Below are 19,505 nucleotides of genomic sequence, written 5' to 3'. Positions count from 1 at the left end.
TGCATCTTGTTTCTATATTCTTAACCCATCAGAGCTGTTAGATCTGTCTGCTTTCAACCCCCGAGTCCCTGCACTCTCAGACAGTACCTGTAGCTGGCTAAACAATTGTGCTCAAAGCAGCAAGCCAGTATTTAATGCCTGCATCCAACTAGAAAATACTTATTTTAATTGGTTTTCTTTCCCACCCACTACCTTTGCTGTGTTCCCTCGTGTTGCTGCCATGCGACCATGCTTTTGTTTCAGCTTGTACAAAGCAATTGCAAATGTTTCAGAGAAAGAATGTGTCCTGGCAAAAGCTGGACACTCTGACCAGCCCCAGGTGGGACTTGCTAAAAACCTCTGATCAAGAGAGAAATTAAAGCTCCTGCCTCCTCACATTAAAAGCTTTGGTTTTGTCTTTGGCGTTACTCACCCTTGTGCCTTGGCTGCCCATCGTGGATTGTATGAAGCAGACCCTTGCCTGTGCCCTGGGCGCTCAAAATGGTGACAGGTGCTGGCAGGCTGCCATGGGGGTGCTTGGCCTTAAACCCAGGAGGGGAGACGAAGGTTATCAGTCAGTCCTGTGCTTTGTCCAGGGAACTTGCAATTAACCACGTGTGTCTCGTAGCTTTTGGAAAGGAGCCATGTGGCTCCTTCTCCCATCACACTCTATGGTGATGGCAGTGTCCTCACCAGGCCCGGTGTGGGGACTGCTCTGTTGGTCCCAGCAGTGTGGGGGGTGTGGGCTGGGGGAGGAGGACAGCCAGGAGCCCTTTGGGCTGTCTTGGGGCTTTCCTGTGACATTTCAGCTGAGCTTTTCTCCCCCACAGACTGGGGAGCAGGATGGTCAGTGCCATCCTGCTGCTGCGAGGCAGCCCCTTGTGTTGTCCTGTTCTGCTGCCCCTGCTCCTACAGGCTGGCACGTTGTCCCTTGGGTGCAGTGAGACATGCATCGCTTTTATAATGTTTTAAAGAGAAATTTCTGTTTTTCATAACATTTATCTCCTAACTGTTTCTGCTTCCCTCAGGGAGCAGCTGCCCAGCCCTGGCTGGTGTGGTGCCAAGCCTTGCCTCTGGATACGTGGCACGGGGCAGCACGCTGCCTGCTGGCACCCCAGGGTTCTTGCTCAAGAAGAGAAGCTGCTTGGGAAACCATTTGCCTCTCATGTTACACTCACTGCCAGCATAAATGCTCCTTATCCCACTTTGGTGCTATATACTGGAAAATGATTCATGGTGTCTCACCCTCTTGTGGACGCAGCAGCACGGCTCCGGTCCTGGGCTCGGCCCTGGTGTGGGAGGCTCAGCCCTCAGCCAAGTGATCAAGCTCCCTGCACACTCCCTTGTGCCCAGGTGAGGGGACAGGATGGCTGCTTCCTGAGCAGCTTCAGGGAGGCTCCTGCTTCCTGGGACAAGGTGTCCAACCCGTGTGCCTCTCACAAAAACAAGGGATGGAGCAAGGTGCTTTTTCCTGCTGGATGCCTGATGAGTGCTCTGCCTGGGGCACAGGAGGTTCCTGCTTGAGTCCTGCTCTCTGCAGAGGATTCTTGCACAGCTCCAACCACAGTCTAGGGCAGGGCAATGCTTTCTTCCAGCTTTCCATTTTGCTGCTCAGCATCCACTGCTAGGCCAAGAAGGAAAAGGAAGGTGCTATTGCCTAATGTCTCCAGCACTCACCTGGGAGGGTTTAGGCTCCAGCCTGTCCTCAGATGAGCATTACCATGTTTTTACGCAACATGGAATAACTTGAGCAGAGACTTTGAGTGATCTTTGTTCTTTTCTCCACCCACCCACCCACACACAAGAAATGTGGTAGTGTGGTAGGCAAGGCACTCTTCTGAGGATGGAGATGGCATCACAGGCTTTTCATCTCCTGTTTGCTTTGCTTTTCCCCTGGGGAAGCAGCAGGCCAGCAGGCTCCTTTGGCTGCTTCACATTCCTCTGGCTAGTCTGCCTTTCCTCCTCCTAAAAAAACACATAGTTAAAAAGTTGGAAATAGCCTGGGTGACATTTTCTCCAGCTCTCCCCCAGTGGGGCAGGGCGTTTCCCCGCCATTGTGGGGCTCTGTTGGGCTTTGTCTGCAGTGGGGGGGGGAGTCCAGCCCAGCCATGGAGAACACCCCACAGCACAAGATGAGAAACTAATCACAGCTGGGCCTCTTGCATTGCTTGACCCTCTTCCCTTGGTTATAACATGCTAGGTTTATTTTCTTACACAGAAATCACACAAGCCCCTGACCAGTTCATGGCCCATATGGGCTGCTTGCCCTGGACTCCCAGTCCCACAGTACCTCACCAGCCATGAGGGGAGGGCTGCCAGAGGTGTCAGTACTGAACCACTGGGCTTCCCCCACTTTTTGAAACACCACGTGGATGTTTTTTTTTGTCCAAATGCTGCACAAAGCCAGACTGAATGTGCCAGGTGAGAAGCAGTACCTGCTACACCCACAGTGTGAGTCTAGTGATCAAATAGGCAGCGTGAGCTCAGCCTGGGATTGACAATTAGCAGGGAAATTCTGCAGTATCAAACAGAGTAAAAGTAAGCTCAGATGCATCCAAACCTATCAAAGATTTTTGTTTTTCTCCTTCAGCCAGTGACTAAGACTCTGAGAAACCATTTATATACATATACACGTATATATATATATATATATATGAATTAAACTTTAAAAAGGGCAAAATGCTTCATGCTCAACACCCAGGAAAAAGGGTAGAAAAATGTTAACGTTGAAGTTTTTAATGAATGTGAAAAGTTTACCTAAAAATACACGATAATGGGCAACCCTGAGCTTTCTTCAATGCAATTTCAGAATAAAACCAGAACTGAAGTTTAATTTACCAGATACATCCAAGCTCCAGATCTTTGCAAAGACCTCAGCTTTTCCATGTGTTTCGTGCAGGTGTATGTGAGGTTTGGCTGACAGCTGCAGTCTGGTTGCTTTTTCCACATCCATTATTGATGACCAGAGAGTGAAACTGAGAATAACCTGGAAGACCTTGGAAGTGTCAGCTTATATTTTTGCAGTGACTTGTTGTGATGGTGTTTGATGGTAGCACTGAAGCACAGCAAAGCTTTCCTGGATTACATGGGAAAGAGTGAGACTGGAAAATTACTGAATGAACTCACCTGAAACCCCATGCCTGGTCCAGCAGAACAGTGAGCACATACACCAAGGACAGGTTTGCTGGGGTGTAAACAGTGTCCCTTTGCAGTTCAAATGCTGCTGCACATCCAAACTGCAGCGAAGCTGGAGGGTTCAGCTCTAGTGCCAGCTCTGCCCATGGGAGCCGATGGAGGTTGGGCACTGTCTTTGGCACAGAGGTGACTTCTCCTGCTGCGCTGTCCCAGCTGGCCAGGACAGGCTGGAGGCAGTGAGATGCAAACGAGGTCGCTTTGGGGCACAGCTGGTGAAGCCGTTTCAGGCAGGGAACCTGGTGTTTCACTGAGGCCTTGTGGTTTGCCCACAGAAACTGGCCGGTCTCCCTACAGGCTGTGGTGAAATCCCCTGAATCATCACTAATCTCTGCTGGGGCTGACAGCATTCCCAGGCTGCCGGGCACACAGTGCCTGCGATTTCCAGGAAGCCGGCACGGCCACCCTGTGCTGGCAGTGCCAATGCAGAGGCTGTGTTGGAGCCAGTGAGTGAAATGTCCAGGTGGGCAGGAGAGGAGAGGTCTCCAGGTGGAATGGACACAGGAGGGCCATGGAACCGCTCTGCTCCATGAGCGAGTGCGTTCAGCAGAGGCCATCGAGATAGCATTGTCTTGGATTGTTGCTGTAACAGCCTCCAAGCTGGAACTTGTCTGGGGAGAGGTGGCTCCAGAAATACTTGTGGGAATATGTATGAGAAGAGTATTGCGATGGATGGCCCCAGAGTTTCAGCTCCTCTCCATGGGAGAGTCATGGCTGGCTTTTTTTGTTTCTTTCTTTTTAAATAAGCCATTATTTTAAGGGAGAATGAGCATCTTGAGAATGCTCTTTCCCTTGTGGTTGGAATGGGTAAGTACCTCCTTCCTTGACTCTGGCATGTCCCCCCTTTGCCCTGCCAGTACCCCTTCCCCTCCTCCATCTGGTGGGTGGCACACTCTGTTCCCACCAAGGGATGGCTGGTGGGGCCCCAGCAGTGACCCAAACCTTGCACTTGCCTAAAGAGCGAGAAGGGCCATGAGAAATCAAACAGCTCAGCTGTTTCCTACTGCAGAGAGCTTCAGGAGAGGCTTGAGGGTTTCTTACAGCTGTCCTGGAAGGCGAGGAGAGCTGAGGAGGGAATGCAAGGTTAGCTGTGCATGGCCACATGTGCAGGGGCTGCAGTGTGCCCAGCTGCCCCAGTGCTCAACTTCTGTGCCCACCAGGTGCTTGGGCACCTCCCAAATCTGCCTGTGGCTCTCCAGAGGCTGATCCCCAGCCCACAGTAGTGCTCACAGCTTCCCACTGTGCCATGCTTCCTGCCTCCCAACTCTCTTTGAAGCCCTGTCCCAGCAGCAGGAGGTAAGTGCCGGGGATGGGCGCACCTCCCCACAACCACAAAAGTCCTGGCCAGAGTCCCCAGCCAGTGGTGACTGTACAGACTGTTTCTCTCTGCAAGCCACCCTCTGACTGCATTAAGTGGAAGAGAGCCAGGTAGATGATCATCAGCAGGGCTGCTCCAGCCAGCCCTGGGCAGGGCTGTGTGAGAGCCATCTAATGCAGCAGCTGCTGGGACTCACACCTTGCACCTGAGCAGCAGCCACCTTGTGCAGCAGCTGAGCTTCCCACTGCCCATTTACTGCTGTGCTTGCTCCAACTCATTCCCTGGGGTGCTGTGAAGTGGGGCAGGGCTCACCTGGGCACAAGGCTGAGCCAGCAAGCAGGGACTGGCCAGCCCAGAGCCCCAGGTTGTATGTTTTCTGTTACTTGGTGGTTTGGCCTTTTTTTTCTGTGTGTGGAGTTTTTTTTTTTTGCAATGAACCCTGTGCTTTGCAGAGACTTGTCAGCAGGACACAGACCTTGCAGCTTAGCATGGGGGGAGCTGTCTGCCTCGGATTGCAGGCAGCAGCCTGGCTCACTGCTGAGCTCAAACAAGGTTCTGAGGCAACCTCAGCATGGGATGGAGACAATCCATCTCTGCCAGACCCAGGGCAGCACCCCTGGCACAGGGGACAGGATCCTGAGTGTGTCAGTAGGGAAGGGTCCCTGTGGCAGCACAGGGCTCTGCCCTGGCTCATTACTTCCTGACAGTAACCTAAATTTTGGACAGAACCAGGCCCCAGTACCATTGGGAATCATCAGTCAGGCTGCAGGAGCCATCCATGGAGCATCCAGCCTCTTTCCCTGCTGGCAGCCACAGATGCTCAGCACCATTTTGTGCTGGTGGTCACTTGTATCCTCACAGGAGGAGGATTGCATGTTTTGGGATGCAGCCCTCAGCTGCTACCCCCTGTCAGAAAGAGATCATGTCCCTCTCCTCTCCTGGGGGTACCAGGATGTCTCCAGGGGCTGCAGCACCCTCCTGCTCCCTGGAAATGCCTTGGAGTTGCCTCAAGTGGCCCTGCTGCTTGGGCTTGACACCCCAGAACATGTGTCTGGCAAGACCCTTGCATGTGGTATAAAATGCAGCTTTAAAAACAGATTGAACCTGTATTTTCTTTTCCCTCACAAGGAATAAAGGATTGTCCCTGTAACAGTATTTATGAGAAGTTACAGCAAGGGGTGGGTCAGCTAAAGAGGCAGATGGCCACTGTATCTTTTCCAAATACTTTTATATAAATCAGTGTCAAAACCAGCAATAACATGTTTTTGTGGTTAGTGTACGTTCTCCATCAGCCTGGACTTTCCTGGGGTACCTGTACAACTTTCTTCTCTTTTAAGATAACTTCCACTGCCATTGACATGGCCACATAGAGATTATTTTCATACAGCTTAGTTCAAGAGTGAAGCCTCCACCAAGAACAACTTCCCTGGAGAGCCATCATCTTCTATAGGAGTTGTTTAAGTGCTCACCTGAGTCGCCTTTCAGCTCAGTTCATTCATTTCCAGTTAAAGCCAGCCCTGAGCAGGGACCACCAAACCCAGAAATTAGATTACCTAAAAGGGATTTGGAATAAATGCATCAAAAAGATACAGAGAAACAATGAAATACATTTGCAAACCCAAGAGCTATTTGAGGCTGAACAGGGATGGGAACACTTACTAAGAAGACTCAGAAAACTAGCAAGTGAGGGTAAAAGATTTTTAAGATACTAAGAAACATCTACCAGCGAGGGGAGAAACACTTCGTTATTTGCCAGTGCTTTCAGTCCCATGACATTTCCAAACACAAACCTCCACCATTAAACTTTATTAATCCTCCCTTCTGATTTCTGTATGGGTCATTTAGAATTACTTAATACTGAGCTTAGGGGAAAACCTAATAAGCCAACCACTAATCTTTGAATTTGGCATAATTCTTTCCTCACTATTTCTCAACATGCTCTGTCTTGTTCTTCCCTCCACACTGAGAAAGCCCTGGAGTGCTGGCAGGGGTGGCCAGTCCAGGCTCACACTGGCACCCTGGACACAGTGGCCAAGGGGCTGCAGTTTCCAAATGAACTGAGTGGGAGAGATTTTGGGACTTGGAAAGGAACCTCTCAGAAAGGGTAACCTGTGGTGAGAGACTACAGGCCACACTAAGACTGGCATCCTTGCAAAGCAACAGAAGGAAATTAGATATGTATATATCTTTGTTAAGCAATGGCAGTATACTCTGCATGACACATAAGGCTAAATCATGTTTTAGCTGCAGATGGAAGCCTGACAGTATTTTATCTCCTTTACAAAGTAGAAAAGCCTCCTGCCTCCTCCCAGGTGAGGGGACACGATGCTGACCCAGGTGGAGGAAATCTCAAAATCTGTCTTGGAAAAGAAAACAAGATTGCTCCTTCAGCTTATCCCAGTCTTAGTGCTAACAGTACTTTGTGCTTCTGTAATGTGGCATTTAGCAAAGCATCATTCAGGCTTTTAGCCAGCCCTCAGACAGTATCTTAGACCCATCTCACAGCAGGGAGGATGCTGCTTTGCTGAGGCTGGGGAGTGACAAAGGTGGCTCTTGGACAGGGTCCTCTGCTAAGGACATGATCCTCTGTTGTCCTCTTCACCCTCTTCAGAGGGTTAACCTGGTCACTCTTCTTCTCCAGATAGAACACAGAGAAAAGCGAAAAAATCCTGGTTTGAGATACAGGAATCCTCCTTTAGTTGAGTGTCTCTCTCACATACAAACTCACCCACAGTGCTGGGCAAGGATTTCAACCAAGTATTTTTGTCCCAACTAGCTGGATTTTATTTCTGCCCCTTTTAGTCTGTTCCTTCCTCAAGATTAAAATAAAAACAACAACAAAAGTAAAAATAAAGCACAGAGGTCTCAAGAGAACTTTTTCCTCCCTGCTGCCTTTCCTGCAGAAATATAAAATTCCTGCAGAATTTCTCTTGGGAATGGAAAAGACTGTAAAAAGCATTTTGTCAAAGGTGCAAAGCCTTGTGGTCCACTCGCAGCTGGAGACCTTGGTCCCTCCTGCAGGTCACCAGCATGAGAAGAGCATCAGAGGGGACCCCATCCTCCAACACAGCTCAGGACAGATCCCTGTGCCAGTCCAGGTGCTGGCAGCAATATCACCCTGCTAGAGGTGTGGCTGAACCCCTGTCTGGAACTCCCAGCCTCATTGTTTCAGGCAGTGGGCTTTATCCTCCAAGTTTTGGCCATTTTGGGAGTGGGACCCTTTGTGCTCCATACCTTGGGGTGCTGGTGGTGGCAGGATGGGGCTTTGATGCCCCAGGAGGGTTCAGGAGGCAGCAGGAGAGGTTGCAAAGAGCAGGGGCCACAGCAAGGGTCCTCCCGAAGGAGCCTCAAGAAGGAAAGTGGGTAAAAGCAGGGAAAGGCTGGGGAGAAATCTTGCAGGGTGAGAGCGGGGTCAGAAAGCCAAGGCCAGAGCTGAGCTGCCCTGGCAGGCTGCGTTCCATGTGTTCTCATGGAAACAGGAGCGATGCCCTCCAGCTTGGCTGTTTTCTCAGTTTATTTTTAAAGGCAGCTCCTGTTGGCAGAGGAGCGTTCCAGCAGCCCCTTCCCAGGGAGGAGCAGGGCAGTGCCGGGGGCACAGGAGGGAGAGCTGCCCCTGTGCAGGGTGAGCATTATCTGACCGGGACAGCGAGCCCCATAAATGGCAGCACAGCAAACCCCGGCCCCGAGAGCAGGAGGAGGCTCTGGCAGGGCTGGGGGGGCTCCTGGGTCTGCTCTAGGTCAAAGTCACAGCCGGCGGAGCCCTGGAGCAGAGCTGGTGTCTTTCGACTTCCCCTCCACCCTGAGCAGGCCAAGCATCCTTTAAATAAAAACCCTCCCTTGGCCTCTGTGTAGGAAAGAGCCGCCTTTAGAGCAGCTGGGTCGAGCAAGAGACTTCCAAATCAGGGCATCGCAGTCCTGCCGCGGCCCTGGCGCTGCCTGTGTGCGAGCCTCAGCGCAGAGTGCGCTCTGCTCCCTGCGCTGGAAACGGCTGCCTGCCTGCTCCTATTAAAGGATATTGTTTAATCTCCAGCCGGGCTGATGCTCACGCAGGCTGGAAGCTGCAGCCCAGTAAAAATCCTTGGCAAGAGTCATTAGGACATCAGGTCAGTTTTGGGATGCCAAAAAGGCAGGGTGCTGCTGCTGCCCCCATCCCACTGCCTATGTGCTGCTTCCATGGGGCAGCAGCCCCTGCCCTGCCCTGGGACTGACCCACACCGCTGTGGGATTCTAAGACCTGAAGGTCTGAGGGGTGCTCTGTGAGCCTGGATGTCACTGGGCAGGTGACAAGACCATGGGTCTGGAGTGGGGGACAGGGCACCCTGAGGTCCGGCAGGACAAGCTCCACCATGGGAGTGACAGCCAGGTGAGCACCCAGCAGACACAGCGTGCATTGAGGGGTCACAGCACACAGGTGCACCAGGACCCCCAGCACCTGGCTGGGTTTGGGCTGGGCTCAGGGACACTGGCAGGTAAAGGCTGTCTCCACCATGGGCCGTGATCAAACAGTGCCAGCAGGAAGGGCACAGTCCTTCACTCACCAGGGTATCGTGACCTCCAATTGTGCCGCTTTCCAAGCCCAGGCTGAGCCCACAGCAGCAGGTTGTGGACAGGATTCCGCTTGCCTTTGAAGCTCTATTTCCAGACATTCACCTGCAGGCCACACACCTGGGGCCACCATGAGTTACTCCAATTTGTGACTGACCTGTTTTAAACCACAAATGGTCCCTACTGTCACCTCGAAGTCCACCAGGTTGAGTGGGGCCAAACCTGACACTATGTGTCCTGCAAAGCATTAGGCTTTCTGCTGATGTTTTCGTCTCACTGAGGGGTAGCTTGGCCCAGAGGTTCACAAAAGCCATAGCTGATGCTGTCCAGGAGCAGTGAAAGGGGCAAAGAACTTCCTTGCCTTTTCCTACTTACACACCAAGGCATCAAACTTTGCCTTTTGTTCAGGCACAGCCAGTTCTGGCCACCAGCACACTGAGCCACCTTCTTCCCTCCTGTGTCCTCGTCCTCCCAGCTCCCCAAAGGCAGGAAGAGGTGCAGGCTCATCACAGGAGCAGATGACTTTTTCCACAGAAACAGATGCCTGCTTCAACCAACACAGTCTTTGTGTTGAGCTTGATCCCACCTATTCTGATTGTCACTGTTGTTATTATTTCTATAACTGTTTTTCCTCCAGACTTCTGGCTCCAGGAACAAATTACTTCAGCCCTGCCCACTCCCAGGGATGTGAGGCTTCAAAAGATGTCTGAAAGATCCGTCCTTCCTGGTGACAAGTGCTCCTTCCTTTGTATTCTCTGGGGACAATGTTTGCAACACGTCACAGGTAGGGAGGAGCTGCCCAAGAGAGCAGGACCATGGCTGTGGGCATGGCAGGGGGGACGCAGTTCTGGCAGCCAGCTCAGGAACAGCTCGGGGTGGGGCAGGAGGCAAAGGGGTGATGCTCCTGGCTAGCACCAAACCAGAGGTGGCTTAGCTTCTTTGCCAAAGGAGAAAGCTTCTCTTGAATTCAAGCATGTGACAGTCCGAGCAGGAAGGAGCCTGTGCTCGAGATTTTTACAGATTGCTGCAGGCTAGGAGATTCACAAAACAGCTTGCTGTTTCCTTCAGCAGTGGAAGTGAGGCAGTCACAGTTATCCATCCAGGGAGACTTCAGCATGGATCCCCCAGCTCCCTCCCTGGGACATGCACAGGGTACACCAGGTCCAGCTGATTCAGGTGGCCACACTTCAGCCATAGCCAGGGCTGTCAACGAGATGCACAGCCCTTTCCAGCAGCTTCAAACAGACACCAGCTCTGTACAGTGAAGATCCAAGGGACTTTCTGGCTCCCCAGAGACATCACTGGCTGACCCTCAGAGCTGACTGAATATTTATGACCTCCAAAAGGACAGCAGCAGCTTGAACACAGGACAAATAACCACAGGGCTGTGGTATTGTGCTTCCTCCTAGTTGTTTGCTGAGTCTTATGACTATAAAACAAACCTGAAGGTCCTCCTTGCATACTATGAATACTCCTCCAGGACAGAAAATTTCAGGAGGGTTCTCACAGTACTGTGAAAATGTATCACCTCACTTCGCTGAGAAGAAAATTTGGGACCTTCTCAAACTACTCCAGTTACGTCTACCAACAGAGAGCTTTTGTTGTCCTACACGTCAGCCTGCCCGCACGCACCGCGGCGGCCAGAAAGAGATCTAACTTGAGCCTTGGGAAAGTCTGACTCCTACTCTTCCTGCCTTGTGACAGACACTTGTACAAGCTGCACCACTCCCTCTGAGAGAGAGCAGGACCTTCCCTTCCTCTTTCACACAGCCACCACTCTTGGCCATGTGGAAGGGCAGCAGAAAAACAACCAACCAGCCAAAGAAGAAGTTGGTTTAGCAACTAGACAAGAAACCCGGGCTCAGAAGTGTCCTGCCCCCAACCCAGCATGTATTCAGACCAGAACAGAGAAATGAAACCAGCTGAGACAGGAAGAGACTTTTTGTTATTATCTGGCAGATTTTGTCCTTCACCCTCCAGCTCGCCCCTCTCCGGGGCAGCTATCACCCCTGCCAGCCAGAGCTCTGCGATGCAAGTTAAGACAGCAGCAGACCAGGGTGTTCTTCTGTGGATAACCACAGCTAGAGAAGGATGTGCCAGTGGGGCTCTTGTTTTTTGTAGTGCCCCCTGGGGCCTGCCAGGCTGGACTCCTGCTGCAGGCCGGGGTGACCACTGTGACCAGGCACTGGTACTGGGTCCCTGTTATAAGCACTGGGAGAAGGAACGAGTGACTGTCCTGAAAATTGAGCCAATCCTCCAGCAATGCCTGGGAGAAGTGTGACAAGGGACTGCTGCTACTCCCTTTTCAAATCCATAGATCTATTCCACCTGCTTGAAAATAGAAGCCAAGATTAGATCACCCAAACCTTTCTTCCTCTAGATTTGCCTCCATTTCTGCTCAGTCTCTTGCATCAGGACATGGCCTATTTAGGGACCCCATCACCCTCAAAGACAGATTTTAGTACCTTTTTCTGAATCTCAGCACACTCTAGGATTCTCCACACGGCAGCTGGTGAGTGGGATTGCTGGCAGGCCTTTTTGTCTCTGGTGGCATCAAGGCTGAGTAGGGCTGTGCTCTAGCTCCTACTGGGTTTAACACCTCATTTCCTTTGCTGTCTGCCCCAGAAACATGAGGAAAGGAGGCTTTGTGCCCTTCAGGCTCAACAGCAAGTTGTACAGCACCACGCAAGCACCAGCAGCTATGGGCTGAAGAACTGGTCTGGGAGCCCAGGTTTGCCAGTGACCGCAGACTCTTTGTGCATACACTGATTTCTAAATGAGAACAAGCATTTGTTGGGTCCTCCCAAGCTGCACAAATAGGGTCTGTGAGCTGAAGAAGTTGCTCACAGAGTCACAGAATGATCTGGGTTGGAAGGGACCTTAAAGACCATCTAGTTCCAAGTCCCCTGCCATGGGCAGGGACACCTCCCATTAGACCTGAGGCTGCCCAAAGCCTCATCCAACCTGGCCTTGAACTGTTCCAGAGACAGGGCATCCACAACTGGAGATGGCAGCTTTTCCATGGGCAACCTGTTTTTACATCTCAGCCTCTTGCTCCTGCAGCAGAAGCCAGGCTGGAGGGTGCTCTGCAGCCAGGTGGGTGTTCAGTCCCCTTTGAGAAGAGACTGAGGCTTAGTCCTCAGCTTGAATGTCGTGCCAGCCTCGGTTAGTCACCATCAGGACTGGGGGTGCCTCCTCTTCTGCATTGCACTTCCACACCTACAGCCTGGCTGTGAGGCATCCAGAAAATCCTCCAGCACAGCCAGTGTAACAGGTGCAATCAGCATAACCACAAATTTCAATGCAGCACCATGCTGATCCAGAGCTTTACTTCCAGGCTTTTGGTTTTTCATTTAGCAGCGTGTCTATCTTTGGTTTAGTCCCAATTTAGGACTTGTTTTCATCCCCTGCCTTTCCTGAACTCTGCTGCTAGATCAATGAAACTCAGCTTTGCAATGAAATGTGGAATTCTACTGCTCCCAAGACAGAAAACTGGGAAAAGGCATCATCTGAGTGACAAAAAAATCTCACATGTTGGAGGACAGAAGGGGAGGGTAAGGTAGAGGTAGCAGTAAGTTAATGAGAAATGCTGGATGCTGGTTAAATAAACAGCATGTGTCTGTCCCTATAAACCTTGGCTCTCATTCCTCTGCTTTATTTTTATCCTTGATGAATGCTTTTGTCACTGCCTTTACTTCTACTGTTTTGCAAAGGTGGTTCCACATTTCCCCACTTCTTCAGCAGAATTAGCCAGACATAAGACAATTTTTTTCCTGACTATTTTGCATCATGCAACGCCCACCCTGGCAGACCCAGCTCATAATGTCACTGGTAGACAGAAAATTGAAGAAGCATCTTTGATATTTTAAGCTACCTAAGTTATTTGGTGCACAAACCAGGGCTCCGCTGCCCTTTGCACCCTGCAGAATTCTCCCCTGCTCCATCAGGATTCACCCCAAGTGCAGCTCTGACCTAAAAAGTGACCTTTAAAGACAAGATGTCTCTTGGCCAGCAGCTCTGGTCCCTGCTGTGAACTGTCACAGCTTCTGGGCTGTTTCCCAGAGAAACAAGCCTCATATAGCCACACACTGTGTGTGAGAGCTTGGGCTCGTGTATGCTCAGTCTGTGCCCCCTGGAGCTGTGACGCCTGCAAGCGAGCAAGGCGGATGGGTCCGAGGGAAACCTCCCTGCTTGTGCCCTGAGCAGAGCTCAGAGCAGGAATGAGCCCCTCCGTGCAGCCCCTGTGGGCTGCAGCTTCACTCCAAGAGCTGTTTGTTCCAACAGACTATGAGACAATATGGGAAACAGTGCACTGAGCTCCAGACTCAAATCCACACAGGGAAGGGGCCCTTTGAAGGGTGCTCACTGAGCTCCTGTCACTGGTAAGCTCCCACCATATCTCCCTTTTCACCTTGCAATATTCATTCCCGCGTCTAAGTAGAGCTAAAGAGCAACCAGGGAGAAAAATGGATGTGGTTTCCCACAGCAACATGGCCAGGACAAGCTTTTCCTCCTGCTTGTGGCAGCCTTGCAGTGAGAGCAGGCTGTTCCCTGACAGCCCCAACAGCAGGATGGCCCTGCCCCATCCATGAGCACCCAGAGGCCTCACAGCCCCTTTGTTGCGGTGTTCTGGTGATGTGCACCTTTTCCATCACTGCACGGGCCCTCACACATTACAGAGTACACCCAATAAAGAACATTCTGGTGAGGTGTCTGATTCCCTAATGAGAGGCCTGGAAAACACCCAGGAACTGAAGCCATCCAAAACTGATGACTCTCTTTCCCCCTATGCTATGGACTGCTCTAAATTCTAGATTCATTACAGCCTTGACTTAAATTAAGCTAAGCCATCCTGCAGGTCTGACTTCAGCGACTGAACACGGAGGAGATCCCGTTGCTCTTGCCATGCTTTGCCCCACAGACCAGCATGGAGATGCTTCAGGGACCCCAGAGCACTTGTACTCCTTCTCTAGCTAGAAAAGCACTCACAGATCTGGTCTGTAGAGACTCATGGAGCTCTGACACCACAGGAGACCTTAAAAAGGGACTGTCCCTTGAAGCAAGACTTAGACGAGTTCAGCCAAGGCTTGTCTCTGGAGATAAGGAGTAAGCAACAAGTTTGGGAAGCCAAGGATAAAGAGGTTCATCAGGAGGTCATTTAGATAAAACCACTAAAATATATTTGACCTAACAAAGTTACTCTGGTGGTTGCTCCCAGATCAGTGATGAGGAACAGAACTTCCCAACAGCAGAACTCTGCTTTTGCTGTTCCCACTGTGGGGTGAACCCTGTGCACGCCTCTCACCACAACCAACACTCCAGGAATTGCCTTGGGAGGCTCAGAAAAGGGCTCAGCAGCAGCCCATGGTTCTGGGACTGCAGGAAGGAAGGGATAAGACACAGGACTCCTTCACAGAACAAGCACAGAGGAGCCAGAAATAAACAGCTTCTTCATTCCCACTATTTATCACACCCCAGTGATAAATATTAGTGATAAATATTAGCACCAACCACTATTAATCCCACAACAGCAAAACTTGGATTACAATACAACTGAAAGCTGGAGCAAAATATGTGATTTGAAAAAAGCTCCTGAGCAAATAAGGAAGTTTCAGTTCTTGCCTACTTGAAGCACATGTGACATTATTTGTTTGAAGAATAAAATAGACTGCAGGCATGGAAAATGCCAGGCATAAAGCTTTAGAGAGTTACTAATACAGTGGAATATAAATGGCAAGTGATCCCACATTATTTTTGAAAAGGCTGGCTGCAATTTACAGCCTTGATTAGACTGATTACTAAAGGATGAGCAGCAAAATAACTTCAGTAATTAAATTTCCGAAGAGGAAACCAAAGGTTCTTACTCGTAAAATGAGCTGCAAATAAATTTAAATATTCAATTTGACTTTTGCCCTTCTCAGCAGACGAGCATGCTGCCTGACATGGTCATTTTCCAGGAAAGGAGACTGAACAAGGCTTAACAAAGAAGTTAAAAGGGGCTTTGTAGCTCTATAGGTTTTCCATGGGAAAGGTAAAGCCCATTGGAACTACCAGCTCAGAAAGCAATACAACTTAATGGAAAAATAAATGTATCATTAGGACGTATTTCAAGTTGAAAAACAGTCTCCATCAGTATTTTGTGATCAGTTTTCCTCCGTAATGTGTCAAAGCTGTCTGAGCGGATGGTAACTGATAACTGATGTGAAATCGCAGGGAGGGAGCGATCCAGGGAGCTCATCTCTAAAAAAAATTCCAAGAGAGCCCCAAGTAGAGCCGTTTCTGCCTTTGGGAGACATCCTGTGGCCGCTGCAGACACTGCACCATCCCTCTGCAGCTCGCCTTGCTGTGCAGAAGGGATCGACTGACCATCCACGCATCCATCCACGCATCCATCCATGCATCCATCCATGCCGGTCCTGCCAGGCAGCCCCTGCCACCTGCCCCTGCCCCTCTTGGCACCACAGACACAGGACCATTGTAACAATGCCTCCAAGCTCCTATCAGTGTTTTTTCCATCCGTGTGGAAACATGTGTGAAAACACTTCATTTCACGCCTCTTGCCTGTGTGAGCTGGGGAGGAAATTATTCCACGCTTAGGAACTTTGCTGTTTGTTGCTGATTGCGGTGCTCACGCTGAGGTCTTGGTAAGAAGCACCTCCAAGCAAACAGGATTTTACCTCGAGACAGGCAAATGATTGAAAACCATGTGATTTTAACGCCAGGAGAATTTTACTTTCTGATTTTGCATCCCCATATGTTTTAACAGAATTATTTTCGTGGTGAGGTATTTTGTTATCTGATTTTATTCACCTAATACATTCAATGTGATCAGCAACTACAAGGAAACACAAACTGTACAAATATTTTGGTTTTATGCCCTGAATTTTTTAAGGATGTTAAATGATAACATAAGGGTATAAATGGAATGAGAACTGCAACATTTCTATGCCTTAAAATTCCATGCTGTGGTTCCCACAGCAACCATAACCATGGCCACTTTTCATGGATTTTACATCCAAGTCTGAACATACTGTTCCAAGTGCTCAACATACATCAGCAAAAACCAAGCAAAAGCTTTTTTTTCCCCCCTGCAATAAACATCTTACCTGCTAAGTCACAACCACTAGAAGGTGTTAAATGGCACTGGGAGGTGAAGGTGAACTGCCAATAACTGACAATTAATGCCCTTAACTGGCTTCTGTGCAGATACTTGCAGGATTCATAGTGTTGGTATTGACACCCTTCTGATTTCTGTTATTGCTGGAACAAGAGCCTGCTGTTTGTACCAAAGGTTAAAGCATTCTTAGAAGGCTAAAAGAGAACAGTTATGGGTCTTTCAAATTATTTTGTTTTGGATACCAAACTGTTTCAACATCAGAAGCACACAGTGGTCAACAGACGGTTGTTCCATGGTTTTGCTCGTTTTATCCACCCCCTTTTATTGCTGTTGCAATGCAGGACTGTGATTGGTCTTGGGTATGAACAGGTTGAACTTCTAAAACATTATTAATTTCCCTAGGTTGAGCTTTATCCAAAGCTCATGCCCCTTCCTGCTGGATAACAGTTTATTCTCTGAAGCGATGTCAGTGGTGAAATCATTGAAATAATTCACTGCTACTAGAGGGGAAAAGCTCCAGTCAAAGGTGAAATTCTCAAAACTCTACCTCTTCAGAATGTCAAATCAGGGGTTTAACTGGCAGCACCAGTGACCTGTAATAACATGAGCCTGTCTTTACTGGAAAGCTCCAGGATTTTTCTATGAAAACTTACAGAAATGAGAGTTTATGAACAGTTACAAGTCTACATATTTAGAATTAAACGTTAATCCACAGTAGTACCAGCTTTCCAAAACGGTATTTATTCCTAAACATCTGCAGTGTAAATTAGAAACCAGAATTTTACATTAGTATGACCACCCCCCTGACTCCAGATGGCAGAAATACCATCAACTACTGGAATTCTCTAAATATTTAACACTTTAGGTTACTACGAAAAGATGTGGTCTTGGACAGCACAGCAAGAAACACCCAAGCAGGCCTCCCCTGAAATACAGAGAGCGACACTGGCTCGGGGGGCCTCTGCCCACACCCAGGGGTACCTGAGCCCTCTGGGGACAGTGACCACCGTGACCGAGCGGGTTCCAACCAGGGCACAGGGCACACACTGCTGCTCCAAACCAGGGCTGCACAGGCTCTCTGGGCTGGCTGCAGGCCTAATTAAATTGCAATCCACAACGTGGTCTGTGACACAGCAGCTGTGGGAAATGCTGATTAAAAGCCTCTACACATTATCCCAACAGGCCCATGTATAGCTGAGCTTTTAACTGAATTGGAGAGAGCTCTTATTTAAATTCCAGATATGCCACAGTCTTTCCATATGACTGGGGGGACTACTGAACCCTGCACTTAATTTCTGCAACACAAACGTGTGGATATTAATTCTGTGTTTTTATGAATAATCTAATTTATCTTGACACAAACTTCTGTAATAAAAAAAAAAAAAATAGGATACAGTATCTTTCTATATTTGATCTTGAAGCCTCACTGTAATGCAAGAGAAAAAGCTAAACCTTGCCCAAATCTGTACTATAAATCTTTAAATTCACAAAGATTGGACCAGATGCCATAGCTTGAACAGAAGTAGTGTGCAAAACACTTAGCCCAGAAGGACCAGCTGTTCCTCCAGCCTACCTCTCTCTACTTCTTCTCAACATGGTCAAGGACCTCAGGTCTTGTAAAGAGGTCAAATAAACTGAAGTGTCTCAGAAATCCTAAGTACAGGGAAGGTTTGCATAAGAAAAAGTGTATCTGAACTTGTTCCTGTTCAGTGCTCATTGTTTTGTTTTATGTATCTTTACACGCTTTTATTTAATGAAGTAAATCCCCGCAACCCAAACTCTTAATACATGTTTCTCTGCCAGATCCAGCAATCAAAAGACACCTTCAGTGCTGGCTGACACAGGTTTCAGTGATGCAAACCTTCAGTCATGAGCCCATTACGATCAACCCCCAACACAGCACTTGGAGCACACGTTCCAGGACACCAGCCATGTCATTAAATAAAAACACTTCTCGGTTGCTGTTCACGTGTCTCAAAACACCGAGACCTGCTGCTGCCTCCTCACCCACACACCTCTGGTTATTTTTAAAACCTGCCCCTTAAGGTGAGAAAAAACAGCTGTGGTTCTGCAAAGTCCCATCAGCAGCGGTGCCTGCAAACCTACAGGTTTTCCCAAGACATATGAACAGGTAAAAAACCTGTGTTGGGGAAGCAGTTCATCTTTGGTTCGGAGAGCTGAAGAAAGAATTTTCCTTCTCAGGCAGCTCCCAGAGGCTTGAACACCAAGCATGCAGGGTGCTAAATATTCTCACAACTTGGTAATTTTACAAGGCATTTGGGAGGGAAGCTGTTAATATTTTTCTGATTATAATAAGTGATTTTTTTTTAATACCTCAAATAAAGATTTACTCTGAAAGAACCTTTCGAGAACACTTTAAGAAAAAATACCAAAGTACAAACTTTAAATATTCAAAGTATGATACTGGTGCACTTTTTAGAAACACTTACATACTTAACAGGTGAAGTAGGAAGAGAGTATTTCAGAAAACATTTAATACGAAACCTTTTGGAACTTCCATCGAATACAGATTTACATAATTTATCAGAACACTTTTTCAGTTCAGACAACAAAGTGCACTGCCAGGTGAAAAAAATACATTTGGAGGAGTGCTTAAAGCATAGGGAGTGAAAGGATAGGTGACCATTCACCTGAGAAAGTACAATGACTGCCCTGAAATGTCTTATTGCTTTTACAAAATGGAGTTTTCATGGAAAAAACCCATCCTGAGCAGCACAGGCATGGGCAGAGCACTGAAAGCCAACTGAACTCCAGCAGCACCTGGAGTTCTCAAGCCATGGCATGATACAGAATATACAGAGAATAAAATGCAAATTCAGGAATATTTACTACATTTAACAACTATGATTACCCTTTAAACTAGCATAATCAATATCAATGCTTAGGGGAAAGAGAGGGGAAGTCTGCTGCCTTCACAGACTACAGATCACAAGAGCTAACTTGCAAAATATTAAGGACTTTGCATTTTCACCTCGGGTCAAATCTGAACTGTGTACTATGAGTAACTATTAGCTCACTGCAAATTTAAAATGCAAATTTAGGCTCCAGTTTAAAGCACATGTTAAGTACATGCGTAAGTGCTTCACTGAAATATAACCACAAAACATTAATACAAAAGGTCAAGTAGATAATGCAGGGTATTATCTACACAAGTCCTCGATGAAATAAACCGAGTATCGGTAGGAAACAATGCATGAAGAAATCTCTTCATCCTAGTTTGCAAAATCAAATCCGCTTCACCGCTGTGATGGTTAAAAAGTGGGGGCTATCCCAGAGCAGCTTCGTGTCCTACCAAAAGCTAGCTGGCCAACAGAGTTCATCGGGGCAGGCTCC

Source organism: Cyanistes caeruleus, chromosome 6 (genome assembly GCF_971803275.1).
Source record: "Cyanistes caeruleus chromosome 6, bCyaCae1.hap1.1, whole genome shotgun sequence".
Classification (NCBI taxonomy): Eukaryota; Metazoa; Chordata; class Aves; order Passeriformes; family Paridae; genus Cyanistes; species Cyanistes caeruleus.
The sequence above is the reverse complement of the archived record's forward strand: the minus strand, read 5'-3'. Positions refer to the sequence as shown.